Source organism: Thunnus albacares, chromosome 21 (assembly GCF_914725855.1).
Source record: "Thunnus albacares chromosome 21, fThuAlb1.1, whole genome shotgun sequence".
NCBI lineage: Eukaryota > Metazoa > Chordata > Actinopteri > Scombriformes > Scombridae > Thunnus > Thunnus albacares.
In genome coordinates this window covers 22,779,918-22,793,443 of record NC_058126.1, presented here as the reverse complement: position 1 = coordinate 22,793,443, position 13,526 = coordinate 22,779,918, and the positions used below count along the sequence as shown (strand labels likewise).

At 41.2% G+C, this 13,526-nt stretch overlaps 1 protein-coding gene across 3 annotated transcripts in view; it reads left to right on the top strand.

The window, feature by feature from the left end:
* Window positions 1-294: 294 nt before the first annotated feature.
* The window catches only part of znf438 (zinc finger protein 438), a 52,651-nt gene continuing 39,419 nt past the window's right edge, over window positions 295-13,526 (top strand). For all 3 annotated transcript variants that reach the window (XM_044339762.1, XM_044339761.1, XM_044339763.1), the window contains exon 1: window positions 295-425. The gene's annotated coding sequence lies outside the window, so the exon portion shown is untranslated. The remainder of the gene's footprint in view (window positions 426-13,526) is intronic.

The following is a 13,526-nucleotide window of genomic DNA, read 5'->3' as shown; positions in this document are numbered from 1 at the left end:
GACTGATATAAAAGTGTGACAGTGTTGTACTGCTACAGGTTACTACACAGCCGCTCATTGGCTGTATTTACAGTAGCTCCCACAATTTTACGAGCCGTACCATTTCTGCCTCCACGGGGCGTTGTGGGGAACATCCCACTGCAGAATGTTGCTTTCTCACCAGTCGAAGCGCACATTTTTCAATTAAAAAACGAAACAGCCACGCAAATATAATTCTGAGAATTATTTTTGTCCTTAAACCCCGGGAGAAGCAATTTATAAATATATCGGTCATTTTCGCCACCCCCAACCGGATCAAGTTGAAGGTTTGGCTTAAAATGGCTGGAGAGAAACAGTTATGAGGATCGACGGTTTTGCCAGATATTTACGAAAAATGAGCCTGTCTGTAGTGTGAAGGCGCTCCCTCCACATAACTGGGGATCCAGGTGAGACATGTTTAAAGTTAATCCAACATTTCCACTGAGCCCGCCGCTTTTAGATGGAGAAAACGAAGCCAAACAGTACCCGTTTGCAATGTTATCACGGTAGCCTTTACATGCAGCAGGAAGGATATGTGCCTTTAGTCTGTATTTACAGTATGAAGAACAGCTTCAAAGTCAAAAAACAGTCTTCGCAAAGTCAAGATTTTGCGTGAACGTGCACATGCAACGAATAGCGGATTGATATTTGTAAACAAAATGTCATACAGTGTGTGTATGGCTAATGCAGAGCAGGCCTGTGGCTAACCCTGCAGCTGTGCAGAGCTGAAATACGTCATCATGCTAGGATTCCCCCGCAGTAAGCTGCGTGCACAAACACAAACTCCACCTGAAATGTGCACACACACACACGCACACAGAGAACTGACTGACTGCACAGGGAACATCCTCACTTCTGTCCTCAACTCGTGCCCTGAATGTCAGCTGTGCACCTGTGCAAGAGTATGTTGTTTGGACCCCAGAGGAGGGAATTGGTTTTCTGTTGTTTTTAAAAGGCATCTTGTTGTGTTGAGCATTTCCTCCTAATTCGCTTGTCTTAATTTGCGTGTGTTCTGTTAATAGAAGCTATTAATAGAAGCTCTTTATTTAGTTAGATGCAAATACAGAAACACCTGTTGCGCTTAGAGCAGAAATGTAAATGTTGGAGTTCAGTAAGTCTTTGCATTTACAGGATTATTTGCATTGATATGATGAAGTACTTTAATCTTCCAAGTATTTAATTCATTGGATTGGCCAAAAAACTGTCTTTCCCATCTCATTAGTTTTCCATATGTGTTTTCTTAATTGAAATTTTGCTACATCATGGTGTAATATTACATTACATTTATTGCAACAGAAGTTTTTGTCCATATTGACCCTCACTAATATGTCCTCATCACACGTGTGCTCCGCGTGGTGTCCTCTGTGCCTCTTGGAAATCATATACAGATTTCATCTTATTCACTGTATGACATCCAAGTGCTTATCTTTTATCCTTTTGACAAAATTACAGAAAACTGTATCATTAGTTACGCTCCAATCTGATGGAGCACAGACGCTACTAAATTGACTCATTAGCACCATGACACGTCTAGGGCTTCAACTAACGATCGTTTTAATTAACGATCAATCTGTTGATTATTTTCTCAATTAATTGATTCGTTGTTTGGGGCATAACATTTTTAGAAAATGGTGAAAAATGTCGATCACAGTTCCCAAAGCACAAGGGGACGTCCTCAAATACCTCGTTTTGTCCATAACAACCCAAATATACTCAGTTTACTGTCATAAGACTAAAGAAACCAGAAAATATTCACATTTGAGAAACCGCAATCAGATAATTCGGACTTTTCTTTTTTCTTTAAGTGACTCAAAACAATTATGGAAATAGTTGGCGAGTCATTTAACAGTTGGCAAGTAATGGATTGATCAACTAATCATTGCAGCTGTAAACATGTTATCACTTCTTTGCTTGTTATACAATGACTCACTGTGCTGTTTCTGAGTCACAAAATTGTAACCGTGCAGTTTTACAAGCTTTAAAAATGACAGAAATGATTACATGGTGTCTGCCTAGTGAAATATATGGATTCTGCATTTAAAGGAAAACACTGGTATCAGATCAGTGTCGGATCGAGTTTAAGTTTTAGAAACAGTATCGGGAGAAAGAGGTGAGATCAGTGCATTCCAGTATATCTTTATGATGGAATATTAAGGCTGAAAAAAGGCTCATGGCTGTCGCTCATCATGAACAACTCTAGAATGGTTGATTGGGGAAAAAGCACCAAGTTGTTGGTGCGTTTTTTTTTCAGGTTTATTTTACCATAGAAAAACTCTTCATATGGCTTTTAGAATTAGTGGCACTGATCCAGTCTCAGTTGACAGGTCTCATGACTAGTGTTACTGGGCGTCATGGAAGAAAATGGTCACGGGCCCCGAGGTGTTTCACCAAAGATTGCAGAGAAGATTTAGATGAAGCACCTCTAAGATGTTAAAAATGAGGGATGTGATCAGCCGTGGTGAAGTGAAGAAGGATTCTGGAGAGAGCGAAGGCGAAAAATTCCCCTCAGCTCAGAGCCATCCCATTGAAACTGGAAATAGCTCTCGCTGTGGTACATGTTCCAGAGAGTGTTCTTGGTTTTCCTTTCCAGATACAACAATTTATTATTTTCACTATCGCCAGCAGCCCAGTTTTTTTGTCACATAAAAGATATTGTAAAGGTCAGCAAACCCCACATGTGTCAGGTTTTTACGCAGGGAAAGTTGACTGAAAGCAGTATTTTCTTTTCAGCAGCAGCTTTACTTTTACAGTTAACACTCATTCAGACCTGGGAGGTACCCAGTGCAAACAGATTTTCTGTTTTCTCTGAGTACTAGAGGCTTCAGTGCCTTGCTCAAGAGCAGCTATGATAGAGTTTCTTATGGAGGAGAACCTTTCTCCTCCACATCCCCCGATATTTGTCCCCCGTTAATCTGCTGAATCTTGTCAGTGGGGTCTGATGTCAATCTGATTTTCAGCTTTTCCACATGGATGTTGAAACTCTGTCGGTGTCAGGTCACAGATTAGTCAAACTAATGTCTGGGATGTTGAGTCATGTGAAGTCAACATTATTAGGACCCGCAGAGAGATTTTTTTATTTTTTCATTTTTTTGTAGAAAAAGTACCGTCTCACCAAAATTTTGTGCTGATGATGAAAAGCAAGTCACGCCACACAAATCAGCAAACGCTTTTCAACATTTGGTAAACTTATAGCAGACGACACAGCCGACACCCACTCTGTGCTGATTATCACATTTACTGCTGTCATGAAGGTTTCTACCAGCGCCCCTCTCTTCAGTTTGATTTCAGTTCTCTCACAAAAAACATCAAGTACACTCCTCCAAGAAGTTCCAGGGTCACTTCATCAGGATTTACTTTCTCTGGTGTAAAGATATGTGGCATTGAGATTTCAGTCCTTGACTGCAATAAAAGAAAGGTGAATAGAACTTAGTTTGTGGCACTCAGCATTGAAAAATGACATGCTAAAAAATTCAGCAGCAATATCTCTTTCCCGACATAATGTTCAGTCCAGGACTGTAGGTCACTAAGGTCATGTTCTCTGTAATTTTTTTTTTAACTAAATTGGGGGTTTTAGCAGCTACTGTAAAAAAAAATTACAGATGACGGGTATTTTATGAGCTGGTTTCAGATAGGAATGTCCCAATCAAGCGTTTTCAGTCCCGCTCCCGTGTCCTTCAACATTGGGTGTCTGCCGATAACGAGTCAGAGTTGATATTTAAATTTACTTAAATGTTTTGCAGGGCTTTCCACAAGCCAGTGGGAAAAAAGTAGTCGTAGAAAAATTTGGGCCGTAAAATCCCAAATTTAATGGGCTCTGGCACATTTTAATGCCACTATTCCATCATATACACTGATCATAATTATTGCATTTTTAATGAGTTTTCTAGCTTCCTTTTGGGTGACATCGTTCCTCTCCCTACTTCTCTATTGATATACTCAACACCTACGGGCAGTAAGCAGGTATCAATGACAGGATAACAATGTAAACTATATATACTTGATCATATATATTACTGCAGGACGTTCTGTTACATCATATTTTATTTTGAAATGATTTGGGGCATCTGACATTATTTTGCATAATTGGTCAATAGCAAAAAATACAAAATTGGTTAAGACATTTTAAACTGTCAAATTACAGTATGAGGCACATTTACTTTGACAACATTGCCTGTTTTAGTGTTTGCATTGTGTCTTAGAGGCTCTGCTGTAAAAAGCACAATGTAAATAAAGATAATTAATTAGTTCATTCATTAAGCCCATAAACAACTATGTTGCAGTGCTTTCAGTGGACTTTTTTTTAATAGTTACTGCACAATCATCAAGTTGCTGCCACAGCTGTTTTCTGCTGTTTTTCAGAAGTAGCCCGTCTAATGAGGATGGCCCCCGTCTGTGCAATCAATGCACTTCTTAATTTATTTAGTCAGCAATTATTTAGCTAATATTTGTCAAACACTGGAGACGACTCTCCGATCTCTACTCGGCAGGACACGACCTCTCAGCTGAGAGAGCCCACACACACGTTCATATAGAGCATGTGAGGACTGATACAGACAGATGTTTCTCTATCATCATGCTCACATTGTTTTGAAGCGGAGGCTAGTGGTCGTAAATGTTCATGCGTAGCGAATCGCTACTTGTTAATCAAAACTATTTTATTCGAATCATAAAATAATCTAATAAAGTAGCCGGTTGGACTTAAACGTGTAGTTGGCTGTTTGGTCGGCAACTGGCGCGTATGGAAAGTTGCATAAATATGTATCTGACACATAACAGCTGTAGACTACTTAATCTGACACATTTTTTTATGACCTACTTGATCCAAATACTGAAGATCCTGGTTCAAAAATATTAAGCGACATAACATTTTCTGGTTTAATTGGCTGTGAAAACCGAAAAACGCCCCTCACTGTTTCCTAGGCGATGTAATCAAATGTCTTGTTTCCTCCAACAAATGGTCTAAATGCCAAAGATATTCAATTTACTCCAATGACAAGCAGCAGATTCTCTTATTTAAGAAGCTGAAACCATTAAATGTTCAATCAGTTCATCTGTAGACGAATCAAAGTTCAGTTGGGAAAATGCGACCCAAGAAAGCGACAGGGTTACAATCCTCTAGAAAGAAGATGTATCACTCTGTTGTAGTTGTTGGAACTAAAGAAAACCTCTCATGTTAGCACAGCAGTGTAGCAGAGTGGAGGTTCTCCCCTCACAAAGTGTCTTTTGACGAGCCCAGACAACAAGCAATTTTAATTCTGGCCCGTCATCAGTTCACTCCCAGAATTAACATGAATTAGCAACAGCTGAGAGGTCGGTGCCAGCTAAAATGAGAAGCTGCTAGCTGAATGTTTTCTACACTGCTTTTTTTCCAACCTCAGTGTCTGAACTAAGAGTCACTCGCCTCTATGTGCGCCCAAATTATATTTGACATTCACACAATCTAATTTCCACTCGCTTATGCTGAGGTGGACAAACCGCAGCAGAGTACAGTCAAGAAAGGGTCGGATTCTGATCGCCGTTGTGTTTTTTTTTTTTTTTTTTTTGCTGTTTCCGATCCATTAAAACGGATACGTCTCAAATACCAGGTTTAAAGTTGACTACTTTTAGGCAAAATAAATAATAATTCCTCTCTTAGGTTCAGATTTTTTTTGACTCCACTGTCGTGTGGAGTTCAAATAAAATAGACACAATACAATCATAACAGAAAAAAATACAACATGAATGATTTTAACAAAGGCAGAGTTGTCTTCAAGAAGGCACCTAGTTTACATAATCAACCAAAAATATCAGCACGGTTAGATAAAACTAGAAGTAAGAGGCAAGATATGTATTTCTTTTAGGGTGAAACGACCCTTTAATGCACTCAACTTTATGAAACAGACCACTCTGTCTTAAGTGGCTGCTTTCTGTTTGCCTTGTGAGACCTCAGTGCTCAGTAGTGGGGGTGGGTGATACAGCCCATAGTGCAGGTCATTTCAGGTAAAGCAGAGTAGCGTGAACAGACTGCACAGTTAATTTAGGGCATTTGACAAGCCAGCTCTAAAAGTTGATCATACTCATGAATCAGCTTCCTTTTGATTCTGGCTGCACTCGCTCTGGTAAATAACATTGGGGTTTTGCTTTATTGTTCACCTCAGACCAGCTTGTTGCTCACTTGGAAAATTGGTAAGCCTACACATTTTGTTAAGTGTTTCTGCAGACTCAGAGCAGCTCTTGCCCTCAACTGCAGATGAGTCAGTAGACGTGAGGTCCTCCCTCCCCACGACTACCACGGCCTCCTTTTATCTCCCCACTCACCGTGGGAAATGTCTCGCGCTTTTTAAGGTCCGTCGCATACAATGATTATGAAAGAAAAATTACACCGAGCGATATCATTTATCACCAGAGCAGGAGTAAGGGGTTGGCATGTAAACCTGGCATCTAGTGTAAACACATGCCATGCGATCGAGCGGAGCGTTTACTTTGGCCGGCGAGCAGTTCCAGTGTGGTTTCACATGTGGCTAGATGAGGAGGGTAGAGGCAGGCAGAGGAAACTTAGATGCTTGTCTAACATTTCCGCTCAATCATAACCAAGATCATGTTACCATAACGAGCACGCGCACACACGCACGCACACTCACACACACACAAGAGGTTTTTCTACTCAGGCGCCACTCATTGCCAGGCTTTGAATTAACAGTCTAAATAGAAGATAATAACAAAAACAGTGCGAGTGTTGAAAAATGTTGTTGTGTATGATAATACAGCCAGTTATTTCTGCATGAAGCACCCTGCAGGTCGGACACTGGAGCTGCTGAAATTTTAGCTTTAAGGCTCGGCCTACTTTTTCAATTATGGTCTCTCTACATAATGGGTGCAATATGAGCACTACAAAGCTGAATTAAAATGCAGCTCTCCTCTAAAAACATTAATACTCAGGATAATTCAGGGATGCATTCAGAGACCAAATCCTCTTATGCAAGTTTTGGAAGAAAACATGACGTTCTGGTAGAAAATTAGAAAGTCCATCAGCCTGTTTAGCCTAATTGATTAAAAGTTTTTTTTTTTTTTTTTTTTTTTTTGTTCTTCTTTTACCTGAATTATAAACAGCGTCCTATCCGTTAAGTGCTGCCCAAAGACGTCACGAGTGGAGAGTTGAAGAACAAGGAAAGTGCATCTCCAGTCTGAATAATGAATGGAGACCATATTGTGGATGGAAAAGGGAGGATGTGGTTCAGTAATAGTCTGGTGAACATTAATTTCTCCACTAAATTGTTGGTCTTGCTAGACTCTTGTTTCCAAGAACGGGTTGATGAAAATTACATCTGAAGCCTAATGACTGACTTTTACAGGATTTGTAGGCTGCAGGGAGTTAAGGCATATTATTATATTAGGCTGCTCCTTTGAGCATTAGCATAGGTCCTGGCTACGTTCCACTCCTAGCAAACCATTTTCTTCACCACGTGGATGGTAAAAAAATTTGTCGTCGTGCGGTAACATCATAAGAGGTTTGATGAGAGTAGACTGCTGCGTCGACCCTGTATGGTCACCGTAACTGGCTGGTGGCGTTTACATCTGTCATAGCGCTTACTGTAACGATGCATTTATGAAACATCATACATCTCTTTTTAATGAAGTCAAGTCAGACAGTTCCTGAAATGGAGTTCTGTAAACGCTGGCTTTGCTTTTTTTTATATTTATTTTTATCCCTGGACCACAGGGCTCATTATTCTCGCTCAGGTGCCCTTGAGCAAGACCCTAAACCCCCCCACCCCCCCTCAACTGTTATAGGGGAGCTGCTTAGTGGCCAGCAATAGATAAGGTTGTGGTTTCAAGGATCTGATTGTGTGCCGTCTGATGTGGTGTAGGTTTTCCTGTAAAAGACCACTCGTGCTCAGTGAATGAAGGCTTTGAAAAAAGGAAGTTGTCTCGAAAAAAGTGGATAAGTGGCTCCACCCAGCTACTAGTGTTATTGTGTTCACGGGGTTTATATCATATTCTATTTTTATATGGTTGTTTTTTTAAATGTATTTTCCGAAGCATTTGGAATTTTTGTTTTTGGGCAGGGTATTTCTGTAAAGCTCTGTTTTTCTTTAACAGGGATTGTTAACAATGTGTAATGCACACTACAAATGATATGACTAGTCACAGAAAAAACATTTTTCCAGTTCCAATTTTTCAGTAAATATTTGCTTAAAAGTCACTGTTAGTCATTTTTTTTTAAAGAAAAATTGGCTTCTCAAATCTGAAGATTTGCTGCTTCTTTTTGACTCAAATGAGACTGAATTTCTTTGAGTTTTCCACTGTTGCTCTGACAAAATAAGCCAAAGATGAAGAACATTTGAAACTATTTTTTGACAAAATGATGAACTGTGGAAATAACTGTCAGATTACAGTTTACATAAGTTCCAATTAAATACTAAGAAGTTTTCCTTTTTGATTTTTATTAGTTCTAGTCAACTTGACAGTTCAACAAAGCTGGATTAACCAGGACAGGACAGGAAAGCAGAACCCCCCACCTGGAAGTCCTTATCATGTTAATGTTACATATTCACAAACACATTTTCAGTCAAATAGCTCAAATCTGTTGACACACACTAGGCCTGGAGCTTACTTACTTACTTACTTACTGGTTCTTTATAGTCTTACTTTTATTTCACTTTTACAACGCCCCTTGGTTTGGCATAACCTGGAAACCAACATAGCAAAAAGTGGAATGAAAACAATATGTAGGCTTTAAGAAATAAAATCAATTAAAATGTAGATGTAAAGTGATTCTGCTTTAGCCTATGGAGCAGGTTAATTCCTGGTTAAATGTTTTGGCCTATATGGAGAAGGATACATTTATTTATGTCTACCAGTCTAAATTTCTTAATTAGCTCTAGACAGCAGGGAAAATGTAACTCATTTGGGTCTATGCATGTTTATTCTGTCTGAGACAGGCTTGTGAATTTGAAACCCAAGCCCACGCCTTGTCATTCCTCTGGGGTCCCTCCCACCCTAGCGGTGGGTGCGGCACGTGCATGAAAGGCAGCAGAGAGGCGTTCACTTTCATCCCCTGTCATTTGGCCGCTTCCCAAATATACCATCTCACCCCCCTCCCTCCTCCCCCCCCCTGCTGCTCATATCTCTCCTTGTCCCACCCACTGTCTCCTCAGCCTCTCATCTCCCTGCGTATCTTTCTTGCAAACACATTTGTGTGTCTCCCTCTCTCCATCCCACAGCTATGATTTAGGCGTCAGGGTTGCTCAGACTCCCTCCCAACCCTGGATCATGTTACCCTGCCATTACTCAGTCGTTCCCCCCGCGAGGGTGCTCCATGTCAGGCGTAGTGGAGCCTGCCTGCCTGCCTGCCTGCTCGCTGCCTGCCTCTCCGGACCTGTTGACTAGCGCAGTTCAACCACAGACGCCCCTGGTCAGTGGAGTCGCTCCAGCTATGGCACAGACTCTCTGGAAAAATTATTGAGTGAGTGGCAGGCAGCTGGGTTAGTTGTAGGTTTGGAGCTGCATTTTCAATTTCAAAGTGGGCTGGAGGAAAACCAAGCATATAGGCTGCTTTCATCTGGTTGTAGGACAAGCATAGTATGTTTGAAATCTGTAAGAATCCTTGTTTTGTTTCTGGTGTTTACCCTTCCACCCACAAATACTCACTGCCCAGCCCTTCCATGCGTCACAAGTCGACTGGTGATTTGTGGTCCTCATCGTTTTATGGTTATGTAATGTCGGTTCCCTTGATGAGTAAAACGTCTTGTTAAACCCCACGCCGCCCTATTCCCATAAAAGTGAGTGATGCAGGCAGCGGTATGAGGGCCCTGCTATCCCGTTAAGGTTGGTCTCCCTTTCTACATTACATGTCATGGGACAGGATGGGATCTTTCCAGTCGGCTTAGCCAAAACATGACACTGCAGAAATTTCACTGGCTCGGCTTTATCACTTGATTAATGCACGCTGAGTAAAGCTACTAAATCTACTGAAGAACTGCGGGATCCTATAGGTTTAATTTACGAGAGTCACCGAGGTAAGGTGTGTACCCGCGTCTCTGCCATACCCTTTCATAGGGTATAAAGTTTTATAGAGGCTACAGCATCCTCCTGCTATTAAGCCCGTTGTGCACTGTAGCGGAGCCATAACTCCCTTTGTGCTATCACCATTCTTTTCAGCTCCTCAGTAATTTATTTAAGTTTGACATATGGCTGTCCTGTGCGACGCAAGGTAGCATATCGCAGCACAGGAAGGCCCGCTCAGGCTAGGCTAATCCTTTCTAATTGAAAGGGAGGCAGCGTTGTGGGCCAGTGGCTTGTATGTCGCTCATCCCTCTGCTTGTTTTACAGTAATGAGACATCTGGGGCTGCAGAACTGAGCTGTTTGTAGAGGGAGAAACTGCTCCTGAGCCAGAGGGCCTGCAGGGCTGTCACAGACAAAACAACAGGGCTGACTGCTTGTTTACTTCTGTCTCGATGTGGGCATTTCATTTGGCCCTAACGCTGCCCGGGCACAGTCTCATTTGCCATGCTAATGTTAGATTAGATTATTTTATTGGAAAGAACAATAAATGTGGGATATTTAGGACAAGGGTAAGGCTATTTAAGGGTAAAACAGAACATTTATTGCCCAGAAGAGAGAGTCTACTAATATAAGGCCTACATTTCCTGTCTTGGCCTTTTTTTTTTTTCTTTTTCTTGATATCATCAGGCCACAAAGGCTGTTATTGCAAGTGTAGTGAGACTTATAGTTGTCTGCAATAATATTACAAATAGAGGGTCCATTTATTTTGGAGCCCCAGCACTCTCTGGCCACACTCAGGCTACATCCACATTTATACATTTTCATTTTAAGATGCATAACTTTTGCTATGTTTATGCCCAGTATCCTCACTACTCTGATGTTTTCAACCCCCTGAAGTGGAGACTTATGAAAACGCTGCTGACTCCGTTTTTAGGTTGAAAAACTTTGCATTTTAGTCTTGAAGGGCGGAAACGGAGAGTTTTGAAAGCGACGATGCAGACACCCACATTCACTTCCTGATTGAGTCTTATCAATCGCAACGTGTCCTTCCGTGATTCATCACGTGACCCATTTCAGGAAGAAAACAAACAACATCAGCCTTGACTGCCAGTGGTTCATTCAACATGGATAACAAATTACAGGTGTTGCTGACCTTGTCGTCAATGCCAGCAGCTGTTGTGCAGTTAAATCTCTGGTCTTACTTTTCACCGTTGCTGTTAATCCTCCATAGTATTTTCTGCAACTAAGCAACCGACTGCAGAGTAGACAATCTGCTTCCTTTTTTACACTGGTCCACAGATACCCAGTGTATGTGAATAGTCATGTGATATGCATTTTCAGGCGTCTTAGTATGGACGGAGATTATTCCTGAAATGGTGTTCGTTTTTGTTTTAAAATGAAAACATATTAGTGTAGATGTAATCTTAGTCCTAACAGCCATACAACTTGAGCGTTCACACACACCAGCAGTGTGGGAGTCAGAGGTCAAGAGGTCACACTCTGTCATAGGTCCAGGTCGCTGTATAGCACAGTGTCATGACAGCTGTTCTAGCAAGCAGAACACAATAGAATCATATTCCTCCTCTTACCCAAAGTGCCGTCCTATTTGCCAACGGTTTAGTTGGCCGAGGTTTTAATGTATCAGCCCACGGTCACCTCAGCGTGACATTCAGTTTGTGGTAAACCGCGGACCTCGTTGTGAATTTGTATTGAGAACTATTTTACCAAAGTTCACCGGGCTGTCAGTTCTCCATGTAGACCGAAGAATCTGTTCACAACTTGGTCTGTATATTATTTTAACCAACAACTGGTATATTCAAACCTCAGGAAGTCAAATCAAAGTAATCTGAATGGATATGTTGGAACTTTGGTGAGAGGAAATGCAGATTCCATGTGTTTTGGGGTGAACTGTCCTTTCAACTGGCTTAGCTGTTAGATTAATAAAGTACTACGTCACTATTACACCTCAGTATGAAGCATTGTTTAGAGCTAAAGACTATAAGTTGGAAAATGGAGAAAATGTGGGGTGTGGAGTTAGGACGGAATGACATTACCAGACTTCTCTGCTTGAGGCTAGTGGCTCGTGGCTTCGTTAGCCTTCGTTAGCTGCTTCGAATAACACACCCACAGGCACATGGTTTTGACAAGGCAGACAAACGTGTGGAATAAAATCCACATCCATATCTCTGGTTCTGCTGCATCAATTTTGATGCAGCAGATACCGCGTATGTTGCTCAGTAACACTTTGGCAGGTATGGGTACTATGACCTCACCAATCACGACCTTTATTTTACCCCTAAATTGTGCCAGAACCTTTCACTCAATGCTAGGTCTCTCATGCACAGTTCCACAGTTATGTGCAGTACCACAGCACATTAGTTCCAATGGCAGACAGCCTGAATAACTATAACTTGAAAACAGATAACTTCTTACACATATGTAGTAGCATTCCCTAAGACCTGTAAACACACTTTGATGTGTAAACTCTTTGGAGTTCCTCTTTAAGGAAAATGCAGTTATATTAGGCTGCATGGCCTGATAATTAACACTAAACCAGTAGCAAAACATGTACCTGCTTAATAAAATTTGGTTTAGTGCATTGGCAATGTTATACACACCGATATCTCCACATACGTGGCAGATGTGTGAGTAAATGATGAAGCAACAGAAATGACGTTTGTCGTTTAGTGCCAATAAAAACTAATAACACTAATCCAAACAACTTTTGATTATTTAATTGTTAATCTACCACAAAAAGAATCAGTGACTGACTTTTGATATAGTTCCATAGCCCTCATGTATAGAGAAGAGTCTTCAGGTTGCCCTGGCTTAATACACTGCCAGAGTGGTAGAAACACTAAGGGCAGTGGCATGAAGTATATAGTCTATTTTCTTAGCTTTTTGCTTCTACTGCCACCCTGTTTATTTGCCTGAAGCTGCAAGCAACCATACTGGCCCTGTATTGCCATTTTCACACAGTAACGGTGACCTGGCAGTGCATTAAGGCAGGTCTGCAGCTACACTCCAGATCCAGTTGGACACGCTAAGCCCTCTACAGCTCACCAGAGACCTCTAAATTACTGCTTTTCATGACCAGAAAAGCACCTCACATGTTTGAGGAGGATTTGAGGAAAGATTTCTCTTTGTTTGCTGTTATGTTTTTCCTGTCTCAGAGGCAACTACATACACACTGAAATGGTTTCTGATATCTCAGCTTGTGCAAACTAATACTCTCTTTGCTGTTCAAAAGTCAGAGGTAAGGTCTCTCTCTCACATATACTCACGTGCAAGGGCCACACCATTATTACTTCATGTTTTATCCCACTCAGGAAAATATACGCTCACACTCTGAAAGGTATGAATCTGACTAACCTTGGCAAAGATACTTGAGAGGCTTAAGGTTAATACTAAACTGCTGTAATCCATTATTTGGTTGGTTTCAGAGCAGAGATAGCAATGGTTCAGCATGTACCTGTCAGTACTAAATGATTGCTCATTTCCTGCCAGAGGAGGGGAGGGGTGG